Below are 20,186 nucleotides of genomic sequence, written 5' to 3'. Positions count from 1 at the left end.
TGCTGTAATGGAACTTTCAATTACAAACTGCATGCAACTGTAGTAAATTTGATCTTGCATTAACTCATGTTAAATTAATTGGATTCTGTCATTCCTGAGTTCTAGTAACCACCTTATCTTGCCATACAACTCATTATCTTTGTGTTGTGAAATGGGTATTTATTTCATTTTCAAGGCAACTTTAGGGAATAGTAACTGTACCATAGTCCAATAAACGTATACCCCTAACAAATTAAAGACCTGACGTATACTGCACATGTGGTTCCATTATACATAGCAATTTATAGCAGTGATCTGCTGCTCTAAATCTCTTAATTCAAATAATTTCAGCAAAACATATTGGGAAATATGGGGCTGTACTTGTGCATTATACAATACAGAATGTATTTATCTGTGCTCAGGACATTCCTGGTTATGTTCTCATAACCACCACATGCCATTTAAAGCCCTTTAGAGCAAGGATTTGGGAATCAGTGTTCCTACTGATGAGAAATTTGATATGTGTAGAAAAGCAAGCTCCAGATTTACCTTCCCAAACTCACAAAAATCTTCATGCCTTTGTTTGCATCAATAGAAGTAGAACAGAAGAGCACTCATTTAACAGCATTAGATTTAATTTAGCATTGAAAGACTCTAGTTCCATAGGCAAAAATGGTAGCAGAACTGAAAAGCATGTTTTATGAGGTACCAAGCTTTCTACCTGGAACTAGAACAGGACAGCTTCCTGACAAACTACATACATGACACAGCTTTTAACTCCTAGACAGGTGACACAAGCAAATTATGGTTTATTTGCTTTCCTTATCAAGTCTCAGTGTGGCTGGAGTAATGGGCCTGTGGGAGGGGGAAGAGTACGTCTGCCTGCAGTGCTGTCACTGCACACGTCTGCCTGCAGTGCTGTCACTGCACACGTCTGCCTGCAGGGCTGTCACTGCACACGTCTGCCTGCAGGGCTGTCACTGTACACGTCTGTCTGCAGTGCTGTCACTGTCTGTCTGCAGGGCTGTCACTGTACACGTCTGCCTGCAGTGCTGTCACTGCACACGGCTGCCTGCAGTGCTGTCACTGTCTGTCTGCAGTGCTGTCACTGCACACGTCTGCCTGCAGTGCTGTCACTGCACACGTCTGCCTGCAGTGCTGTCACTGTACACGTCTGCCTTCGCTTCCCCACGTCCTGCTGCGGTGGTGGCTGCAGCACCACGGTACAATTGCAATCCAGCAGTTCTGTTCCAACAATACACACAGGGTTATTCACCTGTTGCCTGATTTAGTTCAGCTGTGACACCTAACTAGTAACTTCCTTTGAGAACCATTCAGAATGCAACTTTTTTGCTGTAAGGAAGCTCTCCTGCACAACCTGAGAAACTTGTATGGCTATGTTGAACTGAAAGAACAGGGTTTTTATCCCACAACCAATCCAAGTTCCCAGTGGCTCCTGGAGAAGACAAATTACTTCAGGAATGCGCTAACCCCAAGCAGCTGTGGGAAACCGCCCGGGTCACACACGGACTGCTGCCGGCGGCAGCCCGGCCCAGCCCCTGCCGGCTGCTTCACAGCCGGGCTGCACGGAGCAGGGACACGCTCGGGCTCCCGCTGAAGGCCGGGGGCGCCGGTTACGGAGCGTGAGGGAGCGGGCAGGACCCTCGGAGCGGGGCTGCAGGCGGTGCCGTGAGCGGGAGCCCCGCGCGGAGCCGCGCTCGCTCCGGCCCGCCGGCACCGACAGCGCCTGCGCGCCTTCCGCCGGCCCGTGACGTCACGCGCGCGGCTCGGCGTTCCTGCGTATCCGCCCGGTTCCCGCGGGGATCGCCGAATAATCGCTACTACGCACCCGCCCCGCCGGGCGGAAGGGTTCTCGGTGAGCGGGGGAAGGGAGGCCGGGGGAGCCCCGCGCTCGGCCGCGGGGGTGGCGGCGGGGTCGGATCAGGCTAGGAGCTCTCCGTTGTCATCGGCGCGGCGCCGCCTCACGGGCCGGGGGAGGCGGCCGTGCTCTGCGCATGCGCAGGGCGTCGCCAGGGCAACGGCGCGCTGGAGGCTCGGCTGCCGCGTGCAGGGCGCGCGCGACGGAGGCAACGTCACCCACCGCCCGCGGCACCTGAGGGCCCTCGGAGCCCCGCACGGCCCCTCGGAGCCCCGCACGGCCCCTCAGAGCCCCGCACAGCCCTTCAGAGCCCCGCTCAGCCCTTCAGAGCCCAGCACGGCCCCTCAGAGCCCCGCACGGCCCCTCAGAGCCCCGCACGGCTCCACATCCCCTCATGGCCCCAAAGCCCTCACAGCCTCACGGCCCCTTAGAACTCCGCGCGGACTCTCAGAGCTCTGCACGGAGTGTCAGAGTCCCACACGGCCCCGCACAGCCATTTACAGCCTCTCAGAGCCGCTCACGGCCCCTCAAGCCTTGCACAGCCCTGCAGAGCCCCAGAGCCCCGCACGGCCCCTCAGAGCCCCGCACGGCCCCTCGGAGCCACTCACGGCCCCTCAGAGCCCCGCACAGCCCCTCAGAGCCCCGCACAGCCCCACTCCAGCAGGGGTGGGAAGAAGCTCAAGCCTGCACAGTGAGGGAGGTATCGCATCTGTAGCTGACGTGAGGCATCTGCTCGAAAAAAGTGATGTTTGATTACGGTCTACATCTCCTTGATGCTCTGCAGCAGTTTGCCTGGAGAGTCCGTGCAGGATCTCCTCTGGCAGCAGTGATGTGTCTTGAGTTCCTGATACACCCATCAGACATCAATATCAGTGGTGGTGATGGAGCTCACAGTTCTAGTGCACTGAATTTTACAACTCCCCATAATAATCCCAGTGCTTTTATGACCAACAGAATTAGGGGTTTTTTAGGTATTTAAGCGACACTACACTGCTTGAGCAGACAGAGGTAAGGCAGCACTGGCTGAGTACTGCATATGGTTCTATTGAAGCAAGGCACAGCCTCGGGTGGGTCTCTCCCCACCATTTTCAAAAGAGTAGTGGAGGGGTTTTTTAGGTATTTAAGCGACACTACACTGCTTGAGCAGACAGAGGTAAGGCAGGAACAGCACTGGCTGAGTACTCATTATGGTTCTGTCGAAGCAAGGCACGGCCTCGGGTGGGTCTCTCCCCACCATTTGCAAAAGAGTAGTGTCAGTCCTCAGGAACACCTAAAAATGCTTGAATACCTTTCAGTTGGAAGCATTTACAAAAGAAAACATGTTATTGTCAAGTACAGTGTGGTAATATGAAAAATAATGTATTTATCAACCGGTCAGAGCTGTCTGGGCCCGGTGCGGGCTCGCAGCTGGCTCTGCCGTTCGCTCGCTGTGGCCCTCTGGCGGCAGCGCGGGGCAGCGCGGCCGCGTCGTGCCGAGCGCGTCCCGCAGCCTCGGGGACACTGCGCACTGACCGGGCCGTTCTTTTTTTCTCCTGTGTTTTTCTCCTCAGTAGTGCTGGTTGTTTAAAATAGCGAAACTGCCTTGTACAACTCCTTTAAATGCCAGTTTAGAGTAGGAAACAATCCCGGTTCCAGATTCAGCAGCTTCGTTTTGAAATGGAAAAGGTGAAAGCAAGCGTGGTGTGTGCTCTGGAAAAAACAGACCACACGAGATGGAAATATCTGTATAACTTTTTCCTCTGGGAATTGTTTTGAGGAGCATTTTGCCACTTTTTAGCACAGTCTCTTTCATCCTTCTGAAACTCCTTCCAGTAACCCCCAATTTTAGCAGCATTTCTGTGAAGCTTTTAGAGAGGGCTCCATGACTGGGAAATGTCTTAAAAAATGTGTCCTGTCTGCGTAAGTTACGGAAGTAAAGGAATCTTAAAAAAATTTATTTGTAACTAAATTGCTAGATTTTTTAAAAGCTATTTGAGCAATTTCTTGTTTTTTAAAGATTCCTGTTAATGTTTCCATTGATTTACACGTAAACTAGTTTTTTCTTGTTTTAAAAATACCCTGCGATCAGCAAGTCTAACTGTGTTTATTCTGGCTTGGATGTGTGATTATCAATTATAAAGATTCTGCAGATGGAAATTATGTTGGTGCGTGCACTGGAATGGATGCCGGTTTCTAATATCAGATAGATTGTCTGATTTTGGTTAATTGGTGTAGAGGCTTATTTTAAAGCACTGGAATTGGTTGGAATTGTAAGGTATTTGGGGAGCAGACCTGTTGACTAACCACGTTTACACCTTTTCTGAGCATTTTAGAATACTGTGAGTTTCTTTTTGCAAAGAATTGTTGAATTACTGACCCGTATATGTTATTACATTCTAAGGAGACACATTTTTTGGCTCTCTACCACAAAGTACATCAGGCTGTATTGTGCTTTGTGTTTGTATAGGTCTTATTTTTAATTTGAGTACTGCCTCTCTGCAAGCTCAGCCATAACAATGTCCTGTTTCATTGGATCAGTAGTAACTGTAAACCAGTCATTGCTAATTAGTTCAGATGGGGAATTTAACCCTGCAGATTCTGATTTTTTAAATTATATTCTATGAAGCACTGTCTTCATTGGGAAAAAATAGCTATTGTGACTGCTCTTCTGTAATAAATTTCTGGCTTTGTGAAGACAAACTTGATTTTAAAAAAGGGTTGAACTTTGCTTTTTGGATACCCTTTTCAACTTGTAGGGCTGATGCTTCTGTACAAACTTGGAATCTCAACACAGTATTACATGTTTGTTGTGTTTGTATGTCTTTATAAAGGAAAAAGGTAAGTCTAGTGGCAATAATAGAGTTTTCCTCCCCAGAATATGTGTGGATGCATTTATGCTCTCTTTGTAAAAATGCAGTTTGACTGCACTAAAATGTACTTGGTAGTACAAATGAAGGATTTCAAATCAGTAATAGGCTGAAAACTGTTCAGCTACTGGGGTTTTAGTTTCCAATTACTGGTCTCTGTGGAGCAGTGTAAGTGATCACAAAACAATGAGAATGAAACAAATCTTCAATAAAACCTGCACAATTTTTTTCCCAAGCAAGCCAGCTTCCTTTTGAGCTCTGTGCTGGCACAGTTGTATCATTAAAAGTGCATTTTTTTTATTTTCATAAGCAATAAAATAATTTCACAATTGTAATGAATGCACTTCCTATGGTACATTTTAATTATATGCAGCTAATGCTCGTCATTTCAAAAATTGTCTCGCTGGCATTTATGACTTGGTGTAAATGCTCATATATCATGGGATTATTTGAAAGAACTGAAACTATGAGCGATGTCAGGTCTGCCGTGTTGAGGAAGGTGACTCACTGAACAAGAGGTGCTGGTTAGCAATGGGAGACTGTAGAACACATTTAGGCTACAAATCTGAGAGTCAACAGATTTACTTAAAAAAGCCATGCTACTGGATGTCCTTTAAAAAAGGGGTGTCTTACCCTTGAAAGCTGCCAGACCGCTAAACTGGGGGATCAGGCTACAAAATGATTCAGAAGTGTTTAAAATGGGAATCAGACTCTTCTGCATCTCAAAAGCGAAAGTTCCAGAGGAAGTCACCTTTTCTGTAAATGGATTTACCAGCACAGGTTTTAGAACCGTAACGTGATACTGTGAGCAAATTAAGAGTTTTAGGAGAAAAAAAATCTTTTAGTCAGCAAATCTTCTTTCTCGTGATTTATTTTTAAAGGTCATAAGGTGACCATTACAGTAAAAAAATAGTTGTTTGTGCAGGATAACCTTCCCAGATGAGATGCAACCCTGTCCTAAACTTCTGGGTCTGCGGCCCAAATTTCCCAGAGCCACTGGGTGACAGTTGAGTGTAAGGTAAAGCAGAGCAAGAGCTATTTCAAAAAGAAACACAGACTAATGTTCAGCTTTTCTTTTGGTTTTAGTTATTCTATAGTTTTTCAGTAGATGCTAAATTTCTTTGATTTAGGGGAGGGCAGGATTTTGCTTTAAAACACCAGATAGGAATCTTAGGACAGACTTTTCACACTCAGACAGCTGGAGCAGCTGTAGATTCCCCACTGAAATGAAAATGCAACAATTCAAGATTTAGAAAGGCAAAAAGTGTGACCAGAGCATTAAATAGAAGGGCCATATGATACCAAAATTAAGCTCTGTGTTTATTATAAAGAAAATCCTTGTTTTAGAAGGGAAAAAAATGAACTTGTTCCACCACTTTCTTTTTTCCTCAGGAGAAAACACAGAATATATCCTAGGTAATAAATCTGTTTTATGGCTCACATGAGAAAGGGTGGAGAAACTCCCATTATTTTCTTCCCAGAAATTGAAATACACATGAGCTAACATGGGAGACACTGGGATTTTCATCCAACAAATGCACAGCTGGCTTCTGCTTTTATTATTTTTCTAAGCCTAATAATTTTTCATTTGATTAGCTGGTGGCTGACAAAACTATCACTTGCACAGTGTTTTGTATATTTAGTAGGGTAGGTGTGATGCGAAAAAGATACTGTAATGTGTGCCCAGAAGCACAGCACGACGTGTTCAGTCAAGGAGAAATTTCTGCTTGCCTCTTCTTAAAATGCAAGTTTCTATCATTGACATTTGAGTTTGAATATCCAGAAAGGAACTTCTTGACCTCTAGAAGTAGGAGAATTATGTAAGATTTGAGGATTATTTTTTTCTTAATTCACGTTGTAGAATTGTACGATGCTGTGCACATAGAAATAATTTGTTAGGAGTCAGTGTTAAGAGGTGGGAAAAATAGAGCTGCCAACAATATTTATCAAGGACTTTAAGTGTACACAGTGTGAGCTATGGAGAGACCCATGGACACACTCCATGTGAGAAGAACAACAGCAGCCAACCACAAACCCACCCAGGCAATGAGGTGAAGTGAGCACAGACATAAAGGTGGGAGAACAGGAGCCATGTAGGAATGAGGTTCCTCAGAGCCATGTCTGAGAAGAGGTCTGTAAAGCCATGGATTCCCAGATTGAAATCAGGAGGGAGAATGGCACACTCCTTCGTGTGCCTTCTGCAGAATAAAGAAAACATGTTCAAGAATCCAGTATCCTGTTTTGCATTCACCATTGGTGCCAGGGACAAAGCCAGGATGGTTTCTCCTGTGTTGGCTCTCCCGGTGTTTGAAGTGCTGAGCTGTGTTGCTGTCTGTGTGTTCTGGGCAAAGCGATGATAACACCTTCCCTAAGCAAGCAGCAGGGGAAGACTGCAGTTTTGTCCCAGGTTGGTAGGTCTGTACTGTCCAAGTGTTTAGTGTGTTTCTTGTTATTTTCAAAAATTCCAAAACAATTTGATGTGTTCTGGGGGCAGGAGAGAATGTGGGCTATCTGCTTCCACTTGAATATTGTGTGATGGCATCATGAGCCTGTATGGGGATTGCCTGTTCAACTGAGAGTGGCCCAGTGCAGAGGACCAGGAAGCAGTCTCTCCAAAGGATGTAAAACCAGTGTGGCCAACCTCACTGTCTACCTACTTTTTGCTCAATCTGCCTTGTTAGAATTTGCATCTCTGTCCTGCCACTATTTAGCTATTTGTTGTAATAAATCTCCTCTTTTGTAATGAGCCTGTTTCACCTTCTGAAGCTGTGCTTGGAGTTCTTGCCCCTGTGTGCCACACTGGTTCTGAGCTGGGTGAACCAAGTTTCTGTGTTGAGTGGAGGGGATGCGTTGCTGACATGCAGCTGGGGATGCTGCTGCTTAGGAAAGGCCCTTGGAGCAGAAGTGTTTGCCCTGGTAGCACCATCTTTCCTGCAGTGCAGCACCGTGGCCTGGTTTTGCACTCTGATCCTTTGTTCCAGGTGCAGAGGGCTCCTCACCCAACTTGCAGTAGGTTGCAGAGAGGGAGAGAGTCCATAGTGCTGTGCCAAAAAAACCAAGAGATAGTGTGAGCAGGGTCTCCAGCCTGCTACAGTTCCACAGCATTTGTGCTCTTTTGCTCTTGGTTGCAGTCGGACCTTATCGAACCAGGCTCTCAAATCTGAGAGTAATTGGGAACATGTGACACATTGCAGAACTTTTTTAATTTAATTTTTTTTGTAGTAGTGTGTTTAGGCCTCCCTGTTTTCACTTCAACAATTGAGGGTGTTGGTTGCTTCCTCATGTTTGTGTAAGAAAAGCTTTTTATAGTCCATTTTTCCAGTCGGCGTATGTACTTCCTTCACTGTAGTGTAACACATCATTCTTCCCACTCCCTCCCAACCTCTGAAGCTAATGGAAGACCTTCAGGTTGTTTTATTTGCAATAAAAATGGAACTCTGGGGCTGGGAATGGTCATTATTCTTGCTTTAAAATGTGTTCTTCAACAAGTTTTGTTTTGTTCTTGGTAAATGAGAAGGATGTAAGGAAGCAAGGAATAATCAGCCGTATTTAGTTTATAGGACATTTAGTTTGAACTGGAAATCTCTAACTCAGTTTTTGTTTTAGCTGAAAATCTATCAAGAAAAGCAAAAGTTTGTCAGAAACATGAATGGAAGTGGGCTGCATTCTTTTTTTTTTTTGACAGAATTCTTAAAGTAACACCAAATGTGAAGAATTTTTGAGTATCATCCATCCCAACTTCTGCAAGGTAACAGCTGAGTGAAGGCAGTCTAGAAGCTCCACATCCATCCATTATTTTGCCCTGTAATGGTGAGTTTGGCACACTTACAGCCCTGGAGCTTTGCAAATTTGGAGCTGTGCTGGAGTTCTTTCCTTTATGTAACATCAGTTACACCAAAAAGAAAAGAAGGTGGCACGGCCACTTTCATATCACTGACTGACAGAGTCCTGTCCCTGGTCAGGACAATGAGCACAGTCCTGCTTAAGGGTAGTACAGCCCCTGGTTTGCCACAGCTTCACTCGTGCTTGCTGGTTGTTTTTATCACCAGTTATCCAGGAGTGTTACTTAGCCCCAGAACAGAATTAGTAATATTTAATGTGGAGGCCTTTTTTCAGCTGTCTGTGACAGATAGATTATTGAGAGTATCTACTGGGAATGCCCTTGATTTCTAGTGATTTGAATGCTATTTCTCAGGAAACATTATATTTTGGAACTATTTTTTTCCATTTTAAATATTTTTATATAATCTTCCAAGGTTTTCCAACACTAATGAACACAGCCTAGGTCCTTCAGTGGAGGGGCATGTGCAGACGTGGCCCCTGTGGATTGAACTGCCTCACTGCTTCAGATCTTCACTATTTTTGGCCTCTATAGATGCCTTTGTTTTTTCCGAGTGTCTAGTTTTAAGGTGATACAGTAACTAACCCAGTCAGGGCAGAAATTCACTCTTGTCCCATATAGTAGGCTCCACTGTAAGCTTGCAGCAAAAAAATGGATCTGAAAATCCTTGCAGTTTAAATCTTACTATGGGATGTCTAAGGTCCTAACAGGTAATTTTTAAGTTATTTTTGTATTCTGCAATTTGTCTACTAAAATAATGTTTTAAAGATATTTGCTTATTGTATTGCTCCACTGCTAAATAATTGAAATCAGCACTTAGCATTTAATTATTGTGATTTTTTTATCATAAATATTGTATAGTGTCTGATGGTGTGATTAGGCATTTTTATAATAAGCCCCTATATTTTAAAACAAGGGGGAAAGCTCTGAAATTCATGCATGCTTGTGCCCATTAAATGTGGTTATCATTACCTAGTGACGACATATGTTCTTCCTAACTAGGATTCTCTTCTCTTTCATGCTGATGCTATCTCCACGCTAGATTATTCCTGTTCCCAGTAGCACCCCGGGGCAGTAGTGAGAAATAAATGTGTCCCATATGGCCGCTTCAGACAGCAGTTTTGGGTGTGGGGAGATGGGAGAGGAGAGGAGAGACACTGGGGTGAGGAGGGGTCTGTGTGCCCTCACTGCCCCAGAGCGGGGCAAGCAGAGGGGAGCAGGGCTGTCTGTGCTGTCAGGCTGGCCGGCAGTAACGTGGGACAGGCTGCAGTTCTTTGTTGTGCCATGCGGGAGGAAGGAGCCAGGGAGGAACTGCGGCTGAGTCACCCGTTCTTCCTGGAGCGCCTCCTGGGGTGGTGCTGCTACAGGCAGCCCAGTGCAAGACTGAGCCTGAAGGCTCCACCGAGCTGATTGCAAATATTTTGCAGAAGTCTTATTTTCTGCTAATTACTTTAACATGATTCAGTGTTTTCTCTTTTGTCTGGTCTTGTTATGAGCCTTCTTGCCTGATCCTTCGCCCGCTGTCGTGGGAGCAGGGCAAGTGTTCCCACAGGACAAGTTCCATTCCTGCTGTCTTTGGCCTCTCAGGTTCAGTGGCTCTGAGGTGCTGTTCAGTACAGCTGAGCAGTGATGTGTCCTTTTGGAGCAATGACTGATCCTGGACCTGTTCCTATGAAGCCTTTGAAGCTACTCAGGTGTTTCAGCTAGTGGGGTTAGAGCAATTTGTAGAATTGGGGTCCATGTACTGGTTGCTAGTTCATGTTTCTAGTGATTCGTGAAATTAGAGCTCCTGTGGAAACCTGGAACCTTGCTTCTGAGGCAAATGTTGTGTATGAACTGAGTCCAAAGCCCCAGGTCTTCAACAGATATATGAAGAATGGCTAGGATTTAGGTTCCAGTGGGTCACCAACAGTGTTTATTAGAGACTAATAATAACAGTGAACAGACTCATTCCATTCCCAGTTCTCTAGGGTTTTAGAAATACAGCAGAACCAGCAAAATAGCTAAAGCCCAGCCACTGAAACCCAGCCAAGTTTTGTAAAAATTACAATGGTATCTTCAAATAAATTGTGCTTTTAAATGTACAGTTTATTTGAAAACAGTTATTTTGCCAAACCATAAATGTACCCAATAACTAAACCAAGAAATAGCCATGGTTAAGAAACCTAAGATTATAAGGTTTAGGAAAAAACTTTCTGATATATTTAGTGTTTTTGTTTAACTATGATTTACATTTAATCCTAGTTAGACTAACTAATACATACATATCTTTATAGCAGACCAAACACTTCTCATAAGCAACTGACTGGTTTGTGTTATCACATTTGTTCAGTGAGGGTGGAGGGAGAGAGGTGTAGAGTATAACTCGCTTGCATAATCTTTTGCAAGTAGTAGAAAAAATGTGTCTCACAATATAGCTACAAGAAATACATGGGTGCTCATAATTCATATTATCCCATAAAATTTAGAAGAGCATTCAGAGACTGCAAATGAAGGTAATTTATGTGTAAAACCTCATCCATGAAGAATTTATTGCCATAGTAGGTATAATATACTTTGGCACAGACTTCTTCCGTGAAACTAGTATTTGCAGATTTGAGAAAGGAACATACCAGAGACCTTGCAGGTTAAACTGTAGTCTGGTTTTATACAAAACACATTATAATAAAGACTTTTCTCTTCTGAGAGAGCTGAAGTCAGTTGATAAGTTAATATGCCATGGCTGTTGATGATGTGTTTGAACATCTTCACTGTGCGAGTAGTCTCTTTAAAATCAGTGTTAGTTTAGTGGTGCTACCTTTGTGTAAGTATTGATGTTTGTAAATATTTTGAACCTTAGAGGGAGCTGAGGAAACTGCAGAAGTGCATTCCTACAAAACATTTTAATTTGCAGTATCTAAAAATGAGTGTATGCTTTGCAGAGGTTGTTTGCCAGCCATGTTGTGAAGCCCAGACCTCATTTTTCTTGTGAGGACTGCACTGGGACATGGGGCCTCATCTCTCTCTCTACACTTGAGCACAACTGCCTGGGATCCATCCATCTCACTGCCACTTTGACTTGGGCATGTGGTGGCCAAAGTGAGGCCAAGGCAAGGCTGTGGTTACATTGCAGTGCTGTCGTGCACAGCCTCGGGGACATGTCAGCACTGTTCTCCTCAGTGCTTGGGTGGCTCATGCAGCTGGAACAAAGATATATTTCCTTTTGTTCCTGCTGCTAGACTCTGATTTCTGTTTTCTTTTGAGATTACATTGTGCACATATGCTTTTATAGTTGCTGCCTCTCTTTAACCCAGATACTTCCATGGAAGTTAATGACATTAAATGAAAATCAATGCAACCCATTGCCACTCCAAGATTTCTGCTTAATACAAAGTAAACTTACAATAGGGAAGGATTTGTTATACCGTAGACTATACCATTTAAGTGGATGTAGCTGGGAATGGAGAGAAGCATTTGGCTCTTATTTGGCCCCCATGAGCAAGGGAAGCTACAGGGCATATAGCTATAAAAATGGACCAGAGGTCTCAAGCATCGATGTAGAGCAGATAGGACCTTTAAAATTTTTCCCTGAAAGGTACACAGTAGTGTTGGGCAGAAGTGTGCTAGGCTTGGATTGTCAAAGAACTTTATCAATTCCTCTGGAATTTTAACTATTAATTCCAGGAAGTCTAGGTGTTTCAGGAAGTGCTATTCAAATATTATGCTGTTTTTTCCGGATGTAGCTCCTTGGACAGTACACTTACACTTAGCCTTTTCTCTGTTGGCTTGCTCTGCAGGAGAAATCCCAAACTATTGAGAACAAAGATAACTTCCTGTGCCAGGTGTATTAGCTGGAATTATCTCTGTTGTACAAAGAAATAACTTTTCTCTTGAAAGTGACATGGGATTTTTGACATTAGTGAAGATTTATCTCATCAAGGATGTCACTGTGCTACTAATAAAAGCTGATTGGACTCATATCAGAAGTACTGTGTTCAGTTCTCTGCTTTTCCAGATGGATTTAGTGCAGTTACAGATGCTGCAGAAAATGGCAACTGAAACAATTTGGGGAACTGGAACAACCGTCATATGAGGAGACATTGAAAAGTCTGGTACTCTTCAGTTTAGAGAAAGACAGATATTTATCATTGAGATTTACAAAATCATGAAAGTGATGAAAAAGCCAGATGTGAAACTGTTGCCCTCCAAATGCTGCAATGGAAGAACTAGAGGGCACTCAGTGAAGGTAGGAGATAAGGTTTAAAACAAAGAAAAGAAGGTAGTCCTTCATTTTTTGGAACTCCAGGTAGTGAATTTTTTTACCATGGTAGGTAGCAAAGGTAAGGGTATCAGCAGGTTCAGAAGAGGTCAGATAATTTCATAGATAAAAACAGAACTGCTAATGGACAGTAAGGTTGTGTGCCCTGTAACATCATTGTGAATGGGGGAGGGAGGATGGGGCAGGAGGAATGGACCCCAAAAGCAGCCAGGCTGCAGACTTTTCCCTAACCAGTATCTTTAAATAGCACTGGTGGAAGTCAGGTCCTAGGACAGATGGGACCAGTCATCTGACCTTGCAGGGCATTTTTTCTGCCATACAGTACCACACTATGTTCTGCTTTGAAAGGGTTTTATTGTTAGAGCATTGAATTCTCATAAGGATAATCAAGAAAAAAAATGGTAGCGTGTTAATACTCCATTGTTGATACCTGAAATATTAATGTGTTTTTAAGTCTGATCTATTGATAGTCAAATGCCTGCCTGTTACTGTGCATGTCACTAACATGGCATTTGATTGGAAAATGTACAACTTGGAAAATGAATTTTAAGTTTGTATGTTTATTTTTCTTGGCAGTGAGTTTTGGTTATCTCAGAAGGGAAAAGCTATCCAGGTGCAGTGAAGCTGTGTGGTGCCATGAGTGCTCTGGCAGGAAGGTATGCAGGACAAGTATGCAGGGAGCTGGATCTGAGTAGTTTCTTCATGCTCCAGTTCTGTGTGCTACTGAGATGTCTTTGTGCTAGTTCCAGGTAGGCCGAATTGAACCAATGAATCAACAGGGACTTAGGGCAACCACATCCCCAGATCAGGGACCCAGCATTTGGGTCATGGTCCCTATTCCAGGCACTGGGCTTTAGTGACACTCAGAGCACTTTGGAGCATCCTCCCCAAGCACCCAGTTCCGTGCCTGCCCAACTCCCCCACAGGCTTCAGGCTGCTGCTTCTTGTGTAGCAGCTCACTCTTTACATCTGTAGCATTTCGAGGAGACCTGCAAAGCAGGGGAGGGGGGCAGAAATCACTATTTCTCTTTAATATAGGACACAGAAAAGTTCTTTAATATGTGTTTGGGTGGAGGTTTTTTGGGAAAGATATCTGTAAAAAAGTCTCCTGTATGCTTTTTTTTTTCTTGGTAACGTTAAGCATATTAACAAAAACATTCTTTGCTTTAATCAGACAATATGGGCTTTGTTCATATGGAGACTTTTGAATATTATGTGTAGCTCCTGTACTCTGGGCACAAGCTTTTAGCAGGGATACTTACATGAGCCATAAACTGAGTGCAGCTCAGATTGGCTCACTGTGTCTGTGGAAACTGGTGGTACTCTGCTTTTCATGAGAAATCCACCATAAACAAATCCTCACTCCCGGTCTCAGGTGTGTAATTGGGAAACATGTTTGGCTTTTAATCAAAAGAAATGGAGTGTTTGGTTCTTAGGAATATCTTTTCTCTTGTTTCAATGAAGTAAATGTTAATGCAAATAAAGAGCTTAAAGCAGTCTGACTAAAGCCTCAGCTAATTGAGGTTTGGATCTGTGAGAATTTGGATGTCATCATCCTTTTCTTTTCCACTTCTCTGGGGAAGTACTTCAGCTATATGGCAAAAATAAACAAAAGAAACCTTTTAAATCTTCACACTTAAATGCATCTTTGAATATTTTTAGTTACTGTTTACTCCTTGCAAATTTATCTTGGTCTGAAAAAAAGTTTCAGATGTATTGTTTTCCTAACAAAGATTTGACCTTCATCTTTATACACAGTTTCACTATTCTTCCTATCAGCATTTAGTTCAAAGGAGCACTTCGAAGCACGCAGGCAAAAACCAGTTCCATTGTGTAAAATAGAAATGTGTGTTTTATATCACAGGAGTTTAGAGAACAATGCAAAGGTCAATTGTGTTGCTTGCTCTCCTGTCACATGATGTGGGTGTGTATATGAATGCATCCCTGGAATTCCACTGTGGGATCTGCATCTTTGAAGCTGATGCTAAAATTACTGCCGAGGCTCTTCCAAAGGCGGATACTGATAGAAGATTCAATGAAATCGAAGGTCGCCAGTCTGGTAGGCGTTGAAAGATACCTGGCTATGATACTATTTCTGATTTAATAATGCGAATGGGAGGCTAGCCCTTTGTAATAATTAGGACTAATTACTGAAGAGGTGTTGACAGATGGGCTAAGAGGAAACAAACTGCCTTTATCCAGTGGCTTAGAGTCAGATTACTAGTCTTGTGTTATCTGTTTCTCAGAAAGTAGAAGCTTCAATCATTCACTAAGTCTTCAAAGGGGAAAGGGATCCTAACAATATACAGGATTTGGGATGAAGCTATGAAATAAGTCTTTGACTCAAAATGGCTAAATTAATCTCCTTTCCGTAAATTATCATACTTTTAAAGTTTGAGTTACAGATGGAGAATCTGATTGTAGTACTGAAAAATATGTGAAATCAGCACTGATGACTGTCCTGTTGCTGCTTCTGCTCATGGATTAGTCTAAGATTGTTCCTTGCTGTTAATTATATTAATATGAATTCTTTGATTCCTTCTTATGCCATGCTTGCTATCCAGCTGAAACTGAGACAAGGGAAAGTAATAAGAACTCTTTCATTCAGTGTTTGGTTTATGCAGATGTCATATCTGATCAACAAGCAGAAAATACATCTGCTGAAGTGAATTACAGTTATTTACCTTTTTAGGAGACGAGATCACACATATTCCAGGAAGAAAACAATATATTACGATACAATTGCATTTAGTGAGAATGATGGATTTCCTTAAAGAGGATTTCTTCTCTCCTTTTGAATGTAGTGTCCATCCAGCACATCTGCATGAAGTAGACAAAATTGTCCAATGTGAATGGAGTTAACAAAGACATTCAGGGATTAATGCTTTGTCACCATAGTGAGCACTCAGTGTGACTTTCTGTAGGCAAATGATTTAAAAGTCTAGCCACCCTCCATCTTCTCAAATGACTTTTAAGTGCTTTTCTCCCCACTCTCCACCATATTTAGAACCTGGTTTTCTTAGACACGTGATAAATGTGGTTGCATTCGATAGCTCTTATAAGCAGAGATAGCTTTCAATTATTTATTTACTTTTAACAAAAGGGGCCATTTAATTAATGTTTAAATATTTATAACAGTTTTATTGTGCTGTAAAATCGGTTATACTTTGATCTAGATTTTCTGGTTTGAGATAATAGGGTTGGTAAAAGTTTTCCTAATGAATTTGGTCAGAACATGACATAATCTGATTATCTGACGAAAGATTGACACTTCAGTTCCTGGCAGCATAAAAGCGCGGTACAATGGGGGCTGTTCAGCACAAATTCAAAGGCTGGGAGTTCAAGTTCAGGTACGGCAGAATTGTTCAAAGTTTCAAAGTAATGTGGTGAAACAGTGTTGCATTTTTCACTGTATTTTTGGTCAGGAGTAATTTATGGTGGATGAAAGGAGTGAAGCTTGAAGTTAAATGTGTAAACTGCAATTCCAGTCTGTAAGTTTGGGTTCATTTCCCTCCGTTTGCTAAATAGTAGTTAGTGTTAGTTGTTAGAACATAGAAAAACTAACCTGTAAGAACATCACAGACACAGGAGGCAGTAGCAAAAACTGGGAATTAAGCATCATCAATATTCAACCTCTTAAATGTAGAACCAGTTTTTTATCAATATCCCTCATATTTTAACTGTTTAACATATGAGCAAATGTTTGTATGCTTGGAGATGAGCATATTTAACTAATGCATCCTACATGCTTGTGAAAAATAGATGTAGATTTATGTGGTCTAACTGGCATGAAAGAACAGTTATGTCTAAAGTGTAAGCTGAGCCTAAACTGTTAAAATAAACATAAAGTTTTTTTCATTTGATATTCAGGTAATCTTTGCTTTGTAAATGCTGTCCCTGTTTGCAGTAGAATTATAGTGATCCCTACTAGAGTTCTTGGACTGAGTTGCTGTCCAGTAACTTGGCTTATCCAAATACTTAGGCTGTATGGAATAGGAATCCTAGTAGACAAATGATACGTACTGTTAACAATTAAGCTTGAATTTTGGGGGATATTTCATAACATAAAAATACTTAATAATCTTCTATTTTGAGTCATATATTTAAAAGTGGTGTACACAACACTGAGTCTTTTCTTTCTTTTCAATGCTGAAGGGGTTCTTGGAGAAAGTAAAGTGTTAAGTGCCAAATGTGATGGTCTTTACTGAAATGCAGTTTGTTTCTGATCTTGAGACCATTTTTTCTGACCTGAATAAGGATTTAATGCTTTAATCTAATGAGTGGATACAGACTGTCCACATTGCTTTGTTTCTTAAAATACCACACGGCACGTGAATCTCAGTGTCCCTGGGAAAGGACCATCTATGCCTGGAGTCAGTGAGTGCAGTCCTAATCCCAGTTCTGGGGACTGTGCCACCTTGGGAGGTCACTTACTGCCCCTGGCACAGCTTCTCCATCTCCAGAGGACATGGAATAACACTGGTCTCGGAGATGTGTTATAGTTTACACAGAAGCAGAAAGCTCCCAAGGAGAAAATGCTTTATGAAATACTGTGTCATGAACAGACCCTGCAAACCCTCCCTCGTCTGAGCAGTCTCACCATATCACTTGGTAGTTTGGACAGGCATAGATCAGATCCAAAGTCTGGATTTCAAAATACAAGCTGGTCACAAATAGAAATTGTCCTCGCTTATTTAATATTTAATATTTTAACTATTTTAACAATTTTAACAATTTGTCTTGTTTGCTATTTGCAGTTTTAAAGTATATTTTTAATTGTTATGAAACAAATGACAATATAAACAGGGGCTAGGCAATAGGTAAAACATTCTGATATAAATGCATCTCCTACCATATGCTGCTGAAGTACGTAGCCTGTTCAGCTAATTGCAGAGCCTTTTTTCTTCTTTTCATGAATATGTATTTTGTGAATGTATTTTGTACTTGTCTTTTTAATTCTATGAAATGTAGACTGTATCATTAAAGTAAAAGAAATATTTTGAGAAGCACTGTCAGAGCCCAGCTTGCAGTGCAGTTAAATTTAATTGCCTGCCTCTGCACGGCATCTCTGCCATGGTGAGAGCACACAGGGCAGGGGTGTTTCACAAGCAGAGGGAAGCATGCGGCCAGGAACACAAGCTAAGGTTTTAAAAGTACATGAAAAGTAGATTGCTTCATTGTGTCTTCATAAAGTGTCACTTCTCAGTCTCCTCCCAGCAAATGAGTGAGAGCTGCCAACTTCGGGGATGTTCATATTTTAAAAAAAATTGCAGACTTCTGACTGTAAACAACAGTCATTTTTACCTCACGTATGGCCAAAGCAAAATAAAATGCAACACAACTAATTACATGTGTAATAAAATATTTGTATTTATTTATTGCAGCTTAATCCAAACATAATATTTACAGAATAATGAAAGAATTTATACACTTTTGTTTTAGTTGAATCAAAGGTGACTTGATGCAAAATTAAAATGCAGTGGCTTTTAAACTTAGGAAGATACTGAATTAATACAATTTTAAGATTGGTATGAAAATGGGATTTGGTCACTTTCTCCCTTTTTGTTGACTGCATCAAGCCAGATCTTGAGCAGGACTTAATGTTCATGAAAATAACTCCATTTCTAGCAGCTCTGGACATGGTCCTGTACATCATGAATCAATTAACAAGTTATTGATAAATGGTGTATTTTAGAAGTATAAACTCATTTACTATTGGTTGTATTTTATTATATAATATCATGTCACAAAGACTTTTCCTTAATTCTGAAAACTCTTGTTATACTTCACACTTCTAAGAAGAAAGTATAGAAGACAAAATGTCATCTGATTTGTGCTGTATCTCATGTTCCTATGCCCTGTGGGAGGAAAGGAAAAGTAATAGAACAGACAAATAAATAAACGTGGTGTTGAAACTGGCATGACAGTTTCTGCTCTTGCACAAAGGAACTGCAATCAATTTATTGTCTTCATTGGTCAAATGCCAGAATAACAGTATAATATTATACAAGAGTAGATTAATTAAAGTGTAATTAGAATGGAATAAATTAAACAATCATAAAAGTTTGTCATGGGAAAAATATGTGTTTAGAATTAATTAGTTTTCAAATAAAGTGATATTTTAATTGCTCAGAGTTACAGAATCCTTAATTGCAGACATATAATTCTGGCCTAAATAACTTCAGTTGCTGTAACAACTTGATATATTTCTTCTCTGTCAATTCTTTTTAATAGTTTGTTACCAAACAAGATTATTGCCGGAATGTCTGCGAAAATGTCTGGAAGACGTTTAATTAAGCCCAGGCTATCTGAGGACATTATTAGCTCTTGGAACCACAAGATTTGTGGCTGATGCTGCACTGTGCAGCACCCCTAATTAAGGAGGATGGGCAGCCAGAGCCCCGTGGCTGACAGATTGCTGTGCATGGCTGAACTGGAGAATACTCAAAACAGTCTTTTGATGGTCCTTGGCTCATCAATTTTCTGCTAGATTTCAATGATTTATCACATGTACAAACTTAAATTCATCCTAGGTCTGATGTTATGGTGAGGAGAGACTTATATAAATCGTTTTTAAAAACTTACTTTGTGTATATATAAATGCATATTCATATTCTTCAAGTTTTCAAAGTGATTAATCATTTGTTGTCTTTTGTGTCCCCGGTAATTTTACGCAGTGTGTTGTAGAGCTGAACTCCTGTGGGCTTTTATGCCTGCTTTCTCCAAACAAGGCTGGCTGTAGCTACATCATTGCACTTTTCCAAGCAATTAATGGTTTCAGAAAGTAAAACAGATGGGTGTCTTTTCCCTCATCTGCAAATTGAACCTGTTTATGAAACACTGGAATTTCATCTGTTTCAGCTGTATTTCACGCTGAATTTTGGGCTCCCTTATTAAAAGCTAGTGCAATAACATGAGAGGCAGGGGCTCTCACGTTTTCATATCCCATATTTTTGGCATAAATGTATCCATGACATTTGTCTGTCTCCATAATGTTTACTTCAGTAAGATTTGCAATGCCCAAAATGTTTAATTGTGTTAAAAAAGGTCAAACAGCTGATAGCTGAAGGCACATATGTCAGAATGAAAGACTGAAAAAAATTATCAATCTGACACAGGGGGAGTATTAGAATGATTAATGTTTATGTTAATTTATGGCTTTTACATATTGATTAATAGCTTTTTGTTCCAGTGACCAAAATGTGCAAGTGGCAATGAGATCCATATGCTAACTCAGTGTCTTTCAAATTATTATAATCATTCTTAGTTTTGTTCCCATGCTGAAGCTATGTTTTCATATAGAAAGTAATTGTTGTACAGTGACTTTTTTTAAAAATTGCAGATGGAAATATTTGAAATTGAACCTCAAGACACAAGCTTGGG

At 41.6% G+C, this 20,186-nt stretch overlaps 1 protein-coding gene across 4 annotated transcripts in view; it reads left to right on the top strand.

Moving 5' to 3' along the window:
• Positions 1-1,304: 1,304 nt before the first annotated feature.
• Positions 1,305-20,186, top strand: part of GNB1L (G protein subunit beta 1 like) — a 45,025-nt gene continuing 26,143 nt past the window's right edge. Inside the window, exons 1-2 of one of the 4 annotated variants that reach the window (XM_039724801.1) lie at positions 1,305-1,855; positions 8,390-8,514. The gene's annotated coding sequence lies outside the window, so the exon portion shown is untranslated. Of the gene's footprint in view, positions 1,856-8,389; positions 8,515-14,846; positions 14,863-20,186 lie in introns of those variants that run through there. The other 3 variants (XM_039724802.1, XM_039724804.1, XM_039724803.1) reach the window with 3 other exon arrangements.

The sequence above is a fragment of the Passer montanus genome, unplaced genomic scaffold, assembly GCF_014805655.1.
Source record: "Passer montanus isolate IOZ18808 unplaced genomic scaffold, ASM1480565v1 scaffold53, whole genome shotgun sequence".
Lineage (NCBI taxonomy): Eukaryota > Metazoa > Chordata > Aves > Passeriformes > Passeridae > Passer > Passer montanus.
This window is presented reverse-complemented; position numbering and strand designations above follow the sequence as displayed.